The sequence below is a fragment of the Ctenocephalides felis genome, unplaced genomic scaffold (genome assembly GCF_003426905.1).
Source record: "Ctenocephalides felis isolate EL2017-DRISC unplaced genomic scaffold, ASM342690v1 CF-g0.4_SCAFFOLD_03573, whole genome shotgun sequence".
Lineage (NCBI taxonomy): Eukaryota > Metazoa > Arthropoda > Insecta > Siphonaptera > Pulicidae > Ctenocephalides > Ctenocephalides felis.
Genome location: NW_020539727.1, coordinates 6,280,774 through 6,297,311, shown reverse-complemented (window position 1 = coordinate 6,297,311; position 16,538 = coordinate 6,280,774). Strand labels below are relative to the sequence as shown.

At 28.9% G+C, this 16,538-nt stretch overlaps 1 pseudogene; it reads right to left on the bottom strand.

Moving 5' to 3' along the window:
• LOC113389445 overlaps window positions 1-16,538 on the bottom strand; it is a 130,935-nt pseudogene that overhangs the window by 27,397 nt on the left and 87,000 nt on the right.

Sequence of the window (16,538 nt, the reverse complement as noted above, 5' to 3'; positions counted from 1 at the left end):
GAGTTGATAAGACATAATACTAGCAAATCAAACAGTCTACTTCTTACTTTCGAACAAACTACTTTTTAAATATCTGTGTCAAACGATTCAGAATGACACAAAAAGTTGATAAGACATAATACAAGCAAATCGAACAGCCGAAATGTTATGAAACTACTTTTTCCAATATTTGTGTCAAACGATTCAGAATGACACAAAAAGTTGATAAGACATATTACTAGCAAATTCAACAGATGAAATGTTAGGAAACTACTATTTCCAATATTTGTGTCAAACGATTCTGAATGACACAAAAAGTTGATAAGACATTATACTGGCAAATCGAACAGCCTAAATGTTATGATACTTCAAGCTTGTTTTGGAAAATTAAAAATCATAAATCACATTATAGGAAAAATGTATCAATTTTGGTGAAGTTTTGGCAATTGGTAGTTTCTTAGACCCGAGAGCTAGTGCATGAACTGAGTTAAACTCCTACTCGATCCAGGAATGAAAGGTGTAGAGATTTCCCATTGCTATTTTACACCACAGTACCTGAAATGGACTATTTTCACCTGGAAACATATTTTTAATCTATATTTTCAAATTTGCTGCTACACGATATCAGGTTGCCAGAGCGGGAGTGTCTTAGACCAAACCTATCTTGGCGTATGTAATATCAAGAAAACATCAAAAAGATGCACTTATGATAAAATTGTTATTTGACGTTTGTGCGTTTTATAGGTTAAGTTTTATATGTAAAGCGCCAGTTTTTACTACCAATTCATACGAAGATAGAACCCGAACACGGTTTGCCATAACATTTCTATTTTATCAAAAAAGTATTGTCATCGTAGGTTTTGACCTGCAAGCAATCAATTTTCCTATTTGCAAAATTATTTTTACTAATTATTTCTAATGAATATTATGATTGAATATTGTGATTGAATTTTGACCAGAAGTCCATTTGTGAAATTTGTTTTACTAATTGATCTTAATATAATATATTGCCATCGAGATACGACCAAGAATTGATTAGTTGTTACCAAAAAGCTTCTACTAGTAAAAATTATTTTACAATTGTTTTTAACACGTTGACGGACAATTGCGGCTATAGCCGTCAAAGTGAAGTTCACAATGTGGCATGACTGCTATAGCCGTCCAAAATGAAACGGTCGTTTTTAGACACTACGGCTATAGCAGCACAAATGTGCACTTACTGGCGTATACGTAGAAGCATAGTGTCGTGTTTTGAAAACATCTTTTTAGGTTGAAGTTCATATATTATTTCACCTGTTATACGAGTTGCAGATTCAGTATGCACATGGTTGTGAATGGAGTAGTGCGATCGTGTTTTCTATTGAATTTATAGTTCTTATTGATACGTTTAACGATATTTATTATTATTTATATAACTATACTGGTATGTATGTTTATTATTCATTTTATACTTTAAACAGAAAAGGATCTACTGGATGTAGCAGTATGGAAATCTTTCTACATTTCGTGTAAAACTCCCAAAATACTTTGTTGCATACAAAAATTGCTTGTTTGAACCATTAAACCTGTCATTTACGTTTTTAAATTTTTGCTGTTATAGCCGCAACCTAATTAAAGGTACTAAATTAATCAAAATTAAGTTTATTTAAGCAGAAAGAGTAAAACTATACTTCTAACATTCTAAAAATCACAAAAACATATAGTGTCAATTTTCGAACTTCGCTTGTTCCTACTGTCCGTCAATGTGTTAATAACTATTGTGATCGCGTTTCGCCTGGCAGGCGCCAACATTTAACAAAATCACAATGCATGTCAAATTATATTGGTAAAGCAAAGAAAATCGCCATTAGAAATTGGATCTGAGATTAGTAAAATAGTAAGTGAGCAGTCTTCAAAACTTCTTCTGTTATGTAAAGATGTCACCATTAATTACAAATCATTAAATAATATCTCAAGGACTAACAAATATACAATATGCCAACAATTTTAAAATTCAAATTACTCCATTTTCGAATCTTAATTCCAATATATTATTACAAGAAGTTGATAACAAGCCATTTTCTCCATGTGATTTATTGTGTGGAGTGACACTAAATGGAAAAGTCGAGAACAAAATTATAATTACCATTTAGTGAAAATTAGTTCCGGCATTAGAAAAACAATAAAGTAAGGATAATTACATTTAAAATGATAATTACATTTAGAGTATCGTTTCAAATAAAGAAACTAGTATAAAAAGTAATTTAAACACCTGATATTATTGATTCTAGCATTTTTGATTACAGTAGATAAATTAAAATGGAAATTTTTGAAAACATTGAAATACGTCGACATTGTAGAAGCCAAAAAAAGTAATAACTAATGGCGGTTTCCATGGAAACAAAAGGAAAGAATTAAGCAGAGTTTTTAGTCGGTATAATACCCAGGCAGTATTTAACCCGACATACCCTGACAAAAGAACTAGTCTGATATGCGTAAAAGCATTTCCTTCGCTATACAAAACAAAGAACTTAGTAGAAACAAAATAATTCGATTTTTTATAAATTTCATAATAAGTTTTACCAATTTCTCTGTAAAAAAGATTCAGATTTTTATTATAAGTATTTAGAATACTTGTGACGTAAATCTTCATCTTTTCTATTATACAGTAATTTTAAAACCTATCCTAAAAGAACAAGAAGTAATATTATAGCCTTAATACTGACTTGAGAACTACAAAATCTTCTGCCCATTTTCAGTTATTTTTAGAAGTAAAAGATCACGAAGAACAGAAAATCTGTTACGTGGAAAATATAATAGGTGTAAAAATATCAATGATAAGGTTAAAATTTAGCTCGTGTTGATTATATTATACAAATATAATAAAAATATAAATGAAAAGTTAGGCTTTACAGAAGAACATTTTTCCAGATTTATTGCAAAAAATCTAAGGTGGACATAAAAAAACTAGACAAAAAGTGCATGATTAAGATTAAGGTGACAAATAATTCATCTTTCTATTATACAGTAATTTTAAAACCTATCCTAAAAGAACAAGAAGTAATATTATAGCCTTAATACTGACTTGAGAACTACAAAATCTTCTGCCCATTTTCAGTTATTTTTAGAAGTAAAAGATCACGAAGAACAGAAAATCTGTTACGTGGAAAAATATATAGGTGTAAAAATATCAATGATAAGGTTAAAATTTAGCTCGTGTTGATTATATTATACAAATATAATAAAAATATAAATGAAAAGTTAGGCTTTACAGAAGAACATTTTTCCAGATTTATTGCAAAAAATCTAAGGTGGACATAAAAAAACTAGACAAAAAGTGCATGATTAAGATTAAGGTGACAAATAATGCAAAGCATATTCTGAAAATCGACCATTATTATCACAAAAAGATCACCCTAGACCATCGGTTCCCAAACTTAATTGTGTGGTGGCCCCTTGGACTTTGCTGTGGACCCCTATTTAGCCAATATCGATTTTTTTTTAATTTCTATTTGTTCTAACGTTGGTATTAAGCATTCATAGTAAAGATACTAATCCAAGTTTAGACATTTATTATGACTTCAAAATAATAATAAAATAGAGATGAACGAGGTGTGTTATGATCCACTATCGTTGGTCATCAAAAATTCCTTATCGTTGATGTGGACCCCTTAAAAGTTGTCATGGACCAAGTCAAAAATCTCCATCTTTTATTCTTAAAGTTTATACTTAAGACATGAGATTTGTTAAAATCATAGTAATGAGTGCTTAGTCCTAAAGAAAATTAGGAAAGCTTATCCTTAGGTACCCTAATGAAAATTGTAAATAATTTAAATTTTTAAGTAAAAATTGATTTCACTGCTGCATATCAGGTGAGTCACAAGCAGGTATCTCAAACTTTGCGCCACCAATTACCAAACGTTTAAGCTTTATTAAATATAGACAAATATTTCAGTGCTCGATCTTCCTATCACCATCGCACTTCCAAAATAGAGCCGCCTCCTCCAAACCAATTTCTATTTCTATTATAAACAAACCATATGACAAAATGCGTCACACACCTCTATCTAGTTACATACAAGTTGGACGTCATAGATTCAGAAATATTTGGCGGTGTGTATTAATAAAAGATGCATCCTCAGTCCTCCGACATTGCATCATGTGGAAGATCAGTTCATCAAAATATCAGATACACAATGTTGTGTTCATGTCGCCTTGAACTAAATATCCAATTGCATGAATGTAAAGTACATACTTGATGTATCGTGAGGGTTATTTATTTATAACTAGCCGATGAAGAGATTTAATCGTTATTTGTTTATTGCATAGGTGAGGAGCTGGTGACAATTCTGGAAAATAGGAAATGAATTTCCAAAGATATATCCGTAGTATTTGACAAGCTCTTAGAAAATTCTCAGAGTGCAAGATTTTTTTTTTGCTGATTTCAACAGCAATCAGATGTTTTGTTATACAATCCTTAACCAAGTGTTTCCTTAAGCCAAATTTCGAGAAACTCGAAAGTGAACCATTTTATTTCTAATGAGATTATATTGAATATATTTGTAATAGTAATGATATGCTCCAGAAAACTATTTTCATTTGAAATCATTTTTGAGATTTGTAGTTTTAAGTTAAATTTGATACCACTACTGCTTAATATCAAGCTGACCAAGGTAGAGATCAGTCTTTGCTAATTCTCTGGGTTAATAACTTTGACCTCATATTCTAGTAAAATTAATTTATATACATTGTTTATCAAAAATGATAAAAAGTAAAGAATATTTATCTAAAACAGGATGTTCTGAAGTAAATACGATAAAACTGAGTTACTCAATCTAATACCATAGGATTTAATCAAACAGATACCTTTTTTTAAATACTTTATATTTCTTGTAAATCAAAACAGTAGGAATCTTTTAGGAGAAAATTGTAGAGAAATTATACACAATAATTTAAAATGATGGAAGTTCCTGATAATTATAATTGATGTCTATTATTTTCAATTTTTTATTCACAACCTATTGAGGTAAGAGCAAATTTTTTGAGGGTGATTTTAATTTAGTAAGTTGATTTAGTACTTCATTTAGATCCAAATCTTTCATACTTATTTTGATTTAAGTCACAATTATATATGTTATTTAAGTTTGAATTAAAGTTCTCAAATAATAACGTTTTTATGGTTAGTTTTTATTTGAGAACCTTTCGTATTAATAATTATTATTAATAATAATATAAGATAGAGGATTATTATTACTGTTATACAATATTATGCATGACTATTTCCATAATAATTTGTTCGTATGGAAATTTGAGTTTTCGTTATTAATATTATTAAATTACATATATGGAATATTATTAGAATACCTATAGAAATAAGTATATTCATCCTATATTTTATTTAATTTTGTTAACGCTAAATATTAACCAGGATTACATAATACCAATATTTTTCATCAATAAAACCCAATTTTCTAATCACAACCAAAATTATAAAAATAAATGTAAGTTCAAACCTATTTTTATTGCATTTTATATCTAATTTCTTTCTATTTTATTTCTAATCAAAATGTGAATTTTACGTTAACGCTAGAATATTAATAAAAATTCAAGTATAATTTTATTCTCCAAACTAGTGGGGCGCATGGCATCGTGCCTTAAGTCTTAATTTTATAGATATTTTAACAATAAGTATAAATTTTGTTTACATTCCTATGAGTTCCGTACCAATGTTTATCCGTTAGACGGCGGCGCGACGCTTACGCACCTCGATATTTCATCTCTATGCAGTTAAAGCACTAGGATTGCTTCGAAAAAAAGTTATGAATTTCAAAAAAATTTTTTTTTCAAAAAAAGTAAATTTTTGTCAAAAATTTATAATTTCTCAAAAATCTAATTTTTCAGAGTATTTTTTTTTCAAAAATGTTAATCTTTTAAAAAAATAATAATTTTTGGTATGGGAAGTTCCAGCAATTTGCCTTAAGGCACGATGCCATGCGCCCAACTAGTTTTTTTTTATCAATTTGGAAGCATTTGGGCCCTTGGGAGCAAGTAAATTCGAAAACATCCATATTAAGGTGCACTCTAATGTCTATTCACAAAAAAGAAAGGTGTTAAACCATTGGGTTGCTATTGCGTGAAAAATATAACTAGGTTAGCATGTACTGTATATAGCAAACTGCTTAAAGAATACTTAATTTATTCTATAAATTCGCATTCTTACTATACCTATGGGTGAATATCCAAACGAAGATCCAAAAATCTTATGTACATATATATATTTATCGCAGTGCATGATTTTAAATTGAAAAAAATAGCATTCTGCAAATCTAAATTACATTCAATTACGAAAATTTTCATGATTCATCCATCTTACAACCGATGAATTATGCAAAAAGCACGCGCTCTTTCATCGTTTAAAATTATTCAGTGTCCGTACGAGATTTGTTTATTTGTAGAGAAAATAAACGATTCTTGCATATATTGCACAGAGGACGCAAATTACTCTAAAATCGTATTTTACGTTCATTATATCACGTTTGGCCTTGGAACAAAGCATTTGGATATGAGATATATACTGCTAAATCATTTTAGTGCGTGTAGGTATTATATGATTATATTATATGATTCAGAATGGATACTAATAGATTTTACAAAGATATAGGCGGGGTACCACAGGAATTTCGAATTCAGTGGTTATGAAATATGGATAATAATATTCAGAGAATTTGAGATTTTTTTGCTCATTTGCTCGGGTACTTCCGTAAATGAACAATAAGCCTATAAATGTATAAAATCTGATAAGCTAACTGAAATTAAATTAAAAAAGGAGTTTTCAGGTTAATTAAAAAAGGAGTTTTCAGTTAATTAAAAAAATTCAAACAAATGTCCCAAATCCGAATATTTGCTCACGAGCTAATCAAACTAATTGTATTTAGTATTTAGTATTCTTATTAAGAAGTTCATATGGAATTGCAGTAAATTGTATACAGTTTATGCTAAACTAACTAAATAAGAGTGCCCGGAACATTATGACATTAACACTGAAAGAGGTCCACCCTTGATATCTCAAAACCGAGTAAAGTTAAGAATTTGTTTAACAACAATAGTTTATATATAGTTTTTCCAACTGATGAATATTTCTGACAAAATACCAGATCAAGGTTATATACAGTGTTATTTGGGTAAAAAATGTACCCATGGAATTTATATTTTGCTTTGGTTGAATAATGTAGCTACTATTTTGTAAAATTCCTTTAAAATTAAAAAGTAAAAATCCGGTTGGCAAACGAGCATTTAGGACATACAGGAGCTTATTTCTGCTCTATAATTTATACAAATACAAATATTATAAGTCTGTTTGAAAGATATCTATTGGAAATCTTATTGATTAGATTTTTGTAAAAGTAAAAAAAAATATTTTCGAAATAACAGTTGAAAATTTTACCTAAATAAAAAAATCTCATTTAGCATATATCAGGAAGTTCGTGCGACTTGCTTTAAGGCAAAATTCCACTTACACCTAGTTCTGTAATTGATTTCAACTATCAATATAACAAAAACACATTTTATAATTTAATGGTACACGATATCAAAATCTGATCCATAAAAATATTTTTTAATAAATTTCCTATCTTTCATAAACAATTATTCTCCAACTAGAATAATAATCTAAATTCAATAATTAAAACCGATAACAAATATTTTGAAATATCCAATCCATTATTTACTAATAACACAACCGAACGATATCGAAATATTTGCGCAATTGAATTTTATCACCGGATTTGTTTTATATAATAAAATTATAATTCAAAATATTCAAATCAATAAAGTTTATTTATTCACAAGCAAGCAATCAATTATTCGAAATTAAAATAACTCTATGAGTAAATATTTAAATTTATTATTCGAGCGAAAAAATGTATTTGATAAATAATTTTGAAGAAAAATAAACAAACATTAATGAGAAATATTATTCAGATTACTGTTTCGAATAGAATTTTTTTTTGTTATTATAGCAAAAAGTGACTAAACGAAAATGTATTGAGGAAATGAATATTGTTATAAGAAATTTTATTGCTTATAAACTTTTATTCCTAAACATGAGAAAATATCAGTATTTAACAACACATGATATTTGTTTTAGGTATGTATAAATTAATTCTAAATATAAATAATAGAAGATAACTCAAGAATATTACAAAACATGTTTTTATGATTTTGTACGTCATTTATTACGGTTTAAAAAAAATAAATTAATGTGTAAACTATTATAAATTAATGGGCTTGATTTTCGATAAGCTTTTTAATTGTTAAAGAGATAATGAGTTTTTTTTAATTGTAATATGCAATATATAGGGTGTCCCAGTCCTTGACGTCAAGCCGAAATTGCATTGACCTTAACTGTTCTGAAAAAAATTAGAAAAAAAAATTATCTTGCGTTGTTTGTAAATTATGAGCTTTTAAGTGCAACTAGAGCTTTGGTGAAAAAATTATGACCATTTTTCGGTTATTGTGGTTTACTTTCATTAATTTTGTTTGTTTAGACTTTGGAACCGTAACCGTTAATAACATTTCTAAGACCATAGTAAAAAATAATTACACAATTGACCCAGGTTCTCTAGAAATAAGACTATTTGTTGAACTATGAAATTAAAATTTTCAAAACTGGCTTTGAAAGAAATGTACTAAATTGTATGCGCAAGTTGCATCAAAAGTTTGTGCAATTAATCGGGATTGTAAAATGAGTAATTACTTAATTACTTGAAAAGAAACGTAAACCTAAAAAGTTTAATTGAGCAAAATTAACAAAAATAAATCGCTAAAACATGATCTCAGTTTCGCCAAAGCTCTAGGTTGCACTTAAAAGATCATAATTATGAAAAAGCATTTTTTTTTTCTATTTTTTTCATGACACTTACGATCAGTACTATCACCCCGTTTCGGCTTGACATTGAGTTCTGGGATACCCTGTATATGTAAAAAAATCAAATAATCATCGAACTAATAAATAACAATAGTCCTGAATAATAATTTTAAGTATGAATTTTATTCATTTAGAATTTTACTTCCAAGTAAAAACAGCCCTTTCCGACATTACTCTAAAAAATCAAAATAAATCATCATTAATAGAAAATGCCAACAACCGTTGGATTGACTTCTAAAAAGTCAAGAGATTTAAAAGTATCATCAAAGTCAACAAGAAAAAACAGAGCTATTAGTTCTAATTGAGGTTCAGAAAATTATTAAATATTTTTGTTGCAATTTTTTCCCCATACATTGTGTAGAGTTATATACAACCGTTTATAAAATTTTGATGTGTTTGATTTTTTTTACATCAATATAGCACATATTGCCAAGATCACGATAAAATTTGATGTAATCTATAAAACCTGTTAGACCTATTTATAAAAAGAAAACAAAATGCAATATCTTTGACGCTGTGAACCAGACTAAAAACCAACAGAACAAATTTTATGTTCGAAAATGAAAATAGTCAAAACAAATCATCATTGTTAGAAAATGATAACCGTTAGATTGACTTCTAAAAAACAGGTAATTTAGAACTATCATCAAAGTCAACAACAAAAAATAGAACTATTATTTCTAATTGAGGTTCTGAAAACTAAAATATTTTTGTTGCAATTATTTTTACCTATCATTGTATAGAGTTATAAAGGACCGTTTAAAGAAAATTTATTTGTTAAATCTTTTACAGCAGTATAGCGAAATTTAATGTAATCTATGAAACCTATTAGAACTATTTATTTAAAAAAATGCAGTATGTTTGAGACAACGAACCAGACATAAAAGCAAGAGAACCAAGGCTCTAACCAAAACCAACTTTACTAAACTTTTGCAAAATTTTTGAAGAACAAAATAAGACAACCGGTGCCTTGGTTTCCAATTTGACTCTAAATTTGTCTGGTCCATCGATTGGTAGAGACATAGGTTGTAAACCAATCAAGCCTTTACCGACTTTTGGACACAGCAATTTCATCAATATTAAACAACAATCTACCTGATCATGACACCAAAAACAATATCAAAGAAAACTCTGTCAACCCATTTACTTTTACATTCAATGCATATCATAAATCAATTATCACCTTTGACAATCATAATAAAATATTTAATAGGCCAATTCTTGGATAAAATAGCTTTGCTATGTTACCAATCTCTTATGCTGAGTAATTGCATGAGTTGATAGTCACGAGACCAAATTCAAATCAAAATTTCGATTCTGAAACCTAACCTCTAAATGGCGCACATGACAAAATAACAACTCTTTGTTGTAATTGGAGTAGTCTACTGGGGTAACCTCCACCATGTCATGTAAGTAGAACTACAGTACTATTACCGGAATTCGGACAACCAGCACTTAATAGCTTATAGATTTTTTTGTTTTCTGATTGTTGTTTAATTATCGTTAAAATGTTGCTCTTATGATTTCGATCCTCTTACCTTTGGATGCGATATAGTCGAGTGCTTTGTTGACGTTGGCGATCTTGTGGAATCGCATCTTGCCGCGGTCGGGTTTTGGCAGTGTCTCTCCGGAGATGACTTCCAGCAGCAACATCAGTTTCAGGCCGTTGCGGAAATCGTCTTCGATGTTCTCGATTGCAGTGCCGGCCTTGCGCAGGTGACTGTTGCACCATGCCGTGAATGTCTGGAGAAAAAATATAATTGTTAAAAAAGTTCCACCAAAAAATACACCGATAATAATAATGAATCTTCTTACTAAAATAATATGTATCACTTTATCAAAATGATTTTTGTTGACATTTGAGAAGAGATTGTTAACTATATAAGAAATGCATAACATTATGATTAAAGGATGACATTGTGATTGGGTATTGGAATAATCTAGTGGAAAATCTGCTAGCAGTAAAATATTAAACACCAAAAATAAAACAAAAAATAATACAATACTAAAGAAAGAGACATATAATATATTAGTAACTACATAAGGTCAGTGGTTAATTTGCGCTTTAGTGATTTTAATTTCAATATAAACTTCGCTTCTTTATCACTGCTCTTTTAAAGCAAATGACAGAAGATTAAATAAAAAAAACAGCCAATCAATCTATTTAAAATAAAATTAATAAATTCGATCTCACATGGGAGTGTTCTAATTAAAATTAGATTTTGAACTCCAATACTGCATTTGAGTTACCTTAATTCATTGTAGTTATAATGAAATTATAATTTAGTTAGTGAAGATCAACGATATACATTTAGTTTATTTCAACTGAATTGATTCCCTGGTTGTTGATTGTAATATGTTAAATAATATGTCCTGGTTTTGTTATCAATTTGTGCTTCGAATAGAAAATCAAAATAGAGATAAATGATTTTTTGGACATATGGTTGATTATTATATAAGCTTCATATTCAGGTTTTCTATTCAGAATAAACTATTTGGATTGATAGAGTATATCAAGAAAATATTAAAATAATGGATTATATATCTCTAATAGCATGGTTATAATAAAATGAATTGAGAAACCAAATTACTTGCCAATAGGTGTGATTTTGAAAAAACCTGTCATTGTTCAATAAGTTATTAAAAAATTATATAATATATATTCATATATATATATATCAATTCAATATTATTTACTCCCATTTATATTTAATATTAACGTTCAATTTAATTTATTAATAAAGCATCTCGCATGTATGAAAAATCTTTTAAAGTTAGAAAATTTATGAAATCATATTTAATTGCAAACAATATGATTTTTTTTATTAATAACTCAGATGGATAATATATGGAATATTATTAATATTAATGATTCAAATTGATGGGTAATATATGGTACAATCATTGTGAGTTGAGAATATTTTCAAGTCGTTCAAGAATTTCTAAAATTCAACTTCTAAAAAAAAAACTTCTCAATTAACGCATTAATTTTTACTACCTTAAACCTCAATATAAAAAATATTCGCTAAAATGCTATTAATAAAACTTTAATTCCATAACTTTTTAAAATGTAACAACTATTTATTGTTAGTGTATGGAGATAAAGCATTAGCTTGAAAAAATTTCATTCTATTTCAAAAATTAAATATAAAAAATGTGCAAATTCTAATAATGTAACTTATTTAGAAAATATTGCATACCATAATAATATGAAAAAGCATTGAAAGCTCTTGAAGTTTTTAAAAATAAAAATATTCAATACACTTATGGAACCACAATAAAACCATAAAGAAGTCTTTATACTTATTACAATTTCAAATATCATTTCGTTTTCTATAATTACACTTTCTTACTCCTGAGATATTCACTTAATACAAAATTTTATTAATAAATATTTACATATATTGGTGAACATACAAATAAATATTTATAAAACAAATAAAAATTGATATCGCAAAATTAAATGCCTATCATCAACATGCTCTATAATCACACTACTCAATTACAGTAAGATAAAAAAGTGATAAACAAAACCATTTTGGATAAATTTATGGCATAGGAGTAAATTCATAATATAACTTTAATTTTGGTACTTCTAGAAAATTATCTCATCTTACCTTAAGCCCATAGTAATGAAAGACAACGGGCTTATAAAAAAATAAACTTATTAATTTAGTTATAAGCTGTTTAAATGGTTCATGTTAACTGTTCATAAACAAGTATAAGAAAACGTAATCGTATAATATTAAAATCCTTCATACAACAATTTCAAAGTATCTATTTATAAAATAAATTATAGATAAACAATAACAAATTCATTAACTAAATTAAAGAATATTAATTCAATCCTGAGCAGAGGCATATCATACCATATGAAATTAGACCAACATTCAAATCCAGCAAGGCACTTGATAAAAAAAAACATTGCTCCAATCATAAGACTAAAGAAAAAATTACAGAAAACCTACTAACTTAACCCTTTCCACTCGGATGCCGCCTTTTAATGCATATTAATCCCGCAATTCGTGAGTGGAAAGGGTTAATTTAGACACTGTTTCTCTTACATATATAAATTATTAACTGTATAACTAACTGATGAGAATCTCCTCAGTAGAGAAGATTACTAAATGATAGAAATTTGTATTTTAATTTTTTTTGAATATATTTTCCATAGGCCGCATTTCTCCTCAGTAGAGAAGATTAGTAAATGATAGAAATTTGTATTTTAATTTTTTTTTTTGAATATATTTTCCATAGGCCGCATTTCGCCTAGCCCTGCTTTCTATCCGACATTCCTTATTTTTTCACTAAAACTTCTCCCATAATATAAATGTGATGCAACATACATATTCGCGGGCCCGTCTGCCGGCCTTGAGATTCCGCGACGGTTCTTGTAAACAAAATATCTCGGTACTGATCTCTCGGTTACGTGAAATTGTAGAAAGAAAGAGAAGCTGCTGGCACATTTTGACAGAAACGAGCTACTTGAATTACGCAAATTGTGATAATGAATGAGATTAATGGGAATTGTCCGTTGAGAAAACAAGGAAGAGCAAATTGCACTTGCATGTAGGGGAGACTAGGTATGGCAGCGACAGTCATCATAACAGATAAACGGTGCTGATTTTGAAATATAGAGTCCAAAGGGAGAAGTAGTATGATTGTTCGAACAAGTTACCATTAAAGCTTTCAGTCAATTACCATTTTGTATAGAAACAAGCTAATCAATCACCCAAATACATTAGCAAACTCATTGATAACAGAGAACTATCGAAGAAGATTGAAAAGAAAAGCGCCACTGGATTTAAGCTATCAACTCTCCTGAGAAAAAATGGAAATAACTTAATCATTATTTATAAGAAATTATTCAATAAGTAAATATTGTGAATTTTATATCGAAAAAACAACTACTGAGTTGTTTTTTCCAACATGTCAAAGTAGTATACAATGTACCTTTTCGGCGAACTATTGTAAATCCATTAAATTTACTGAATGTCCTATACTGTACAGTTGTAAATAAAAGAGTTAATAAAAAAAAATTACCATTTTATTTACTTTTTTCTCGGCTGACTGACGGCTTACCAAGCTTTTTTGATAATTACCAATAAAAAATTTACCTATTTGGTTGTCAACTTTCGAAAGAGTCATACAAGAACACAGCCAGTAAAACTCAGCTATGTATAGAAAGTTAACTCCACAATATTATTTTTTATATAAAAACTTAATATCGAATCTGTTTTTCAATAAAATAGAAGTAGTACTAGTAACTTCTTCATATTCATTCATCTTCTATATATATAAAAATAAGTCGGGTTTTCCTTTCTGACGAAATAACTCCAGAACGCACGAACCGATTTCGACAATTTTGCATTCGTTGGAAAGGTCTCGGGCTCCGCAAGGTTTATAGCTAAGAGAATTAGTTGTGCATGGCATCGTGCCTTAATGCAAGCTGCTGAAACATTAGTGAGAATTATCAGAATTATGCTTGGTTAAGTTAACGTGCAATTCTTACCGCAAAGAATAATGATGTACACGCACTGAATTTCACCATGCAATCAAAAATTGCTGGAAATTTGGTGACATACCAATGATTCCGACTGGTCTTCTGTTTGACTTCAAACGATTGCAATTTCCAGTTCGCCTTGCGTTCGCAATAACAAGTCGCAAGGCCAATCGCTTAGTGTTTGCGGGATAAATTTCAAATAGATTATTCAGAAAATCATTGTTTTTCACATGGGCAGTTATACGTTGCCTGCTCACGAGTTGGAAAACCATCCGCTTTGTTTGTGTTAACGTCAGACCAAAAAACAAAAAATGTGGTTGACCAAAGAGCACTTCAATGAAACAGATAATTTGCGGATTCACTTTCATTTACTTAGAGAAGTTCAACTAAAAAACACTTAATTTTTGTAATCGAAATAAATATATAACCGTTGTATAATAAAATCAAATTTTTCCTTTTCAAATAGAAAACAAACAAAAAATTTCTTAATCTTTCTCACGAAACGGAGTTCGTCGGGTTTGCTAGTTCATTTATAAAATTTGCTAGGTGTCAACTAAGAAGTTATAATTTTTGTCGAAATGAAAAAAACAATCATTCCTCTCCAAATATCGAATTTTATGAGAAGTGATGGATAATCCATCCAATATGTTAAAATCAGGTTTGACATATTTGAAGTTGTTTGGTTATTTTGACCAATTTATTTATTTTTAATATGAAAACCACTTTCATAATTAGAAGGATGCACGCTAAGGATCGGCAAATATTTGGCGGGTGAAAAATAAGGGATTTAAGATAAAACCTCAATTCCAAGTATTTAAATATATTAGTCTTTGTAATACCACAAAAATAGTATCAGTTTTGATAACATTTATAATATAATTATCTCTAATTTTAAGATAGATGTAAAAATGTTAAAATTATACACGAAATAAATCTTGATATCCTATTTTTCAATCCTATTTTAATCCTATTTTTCAACAAAAGAAAAAAATGTAGGAAATCAAAAACCATCGTTTTTGCAACCACACCATCGTTTTTGCAACCGAAATCTGCCTCATTGCGTGCAACCTAATATCAAGCAGTAGTATAGCGATATCCATTTTACTTGAAAATATAGATCAACGAATGTGCATAGCATCGTATCTTTAGGGAAATTGCTGGAACTTTCCGTACCGCAATTTAAAGTTCTTAAAAGTGTAACATTTTTTGAGAATTTTTAATGTAATTTTAACATTTTCGTAAACATTTTAAAAACAGCCCCGTTGCAGCTTAATGGTTAAACTTTATAAACCTTGGTACGGAACCCATAAAATGCGAACAAAATTGGAAATTATTAAAATTTCTCTTAAAATCTAACCAAATCTTAATTCTGTCAATACAAGTGATGTCTTTTGAATCATTCAAATCGGACGCTCCGTTCTCTTAAAAACTGAGCTACCGTTTTTGGCACTTTTTGCCCCGTATCTTCGAAACGGCTAGACCTGCCTTCGCCAAAAACTAGCTAGCACGTCTCCTTATCAATACGAATCGAATGTTTTTTGAATTATTCAAATCGATTGATCAGTGTTCCCAAAATCGTCGACGAAGATTGGCACACATACACATACACACACGCATCCATTTTTTCTAAGGTATGCCAAAATATTCAGAAACCTTTGACACGTAAAATTATATAAAAATTTTCATTTTCGATTATTTTGCGATTACTGTAACTTACCCTACGGGAAGTTGATAACAATTTAAAATGAATGATTTTGAATTAACACTATAACAATTATAAGGATAGTCTAATTATCATATTTTAATCGTTAAATACGATGAATGCTATAGCATCTACGTCAAGTAATGCGCTTCTATTTTACGCAACGTGCTTGCCCAAACTAATTAGTGACTACGGAAAAAAATGATAAGAATGAGTCATTATCTTGACAGGTTTGATAATTACAAGAACGTAAGGTTATATAAAATTAATTTCAAAATTTTTGACTTTAAATTTTGAATGCTACAGCATTCACGTTCGAGAACGTGCAAGCTAATTGTACTTCTATATATAAAAATTCTCCGTCTTATCAAATGCAACTGAGTTAATAAATCTTGTGCAGAATTTGGCTTGTAACCCATCTATATGTTTTTTGGCTAAATGATGATTGC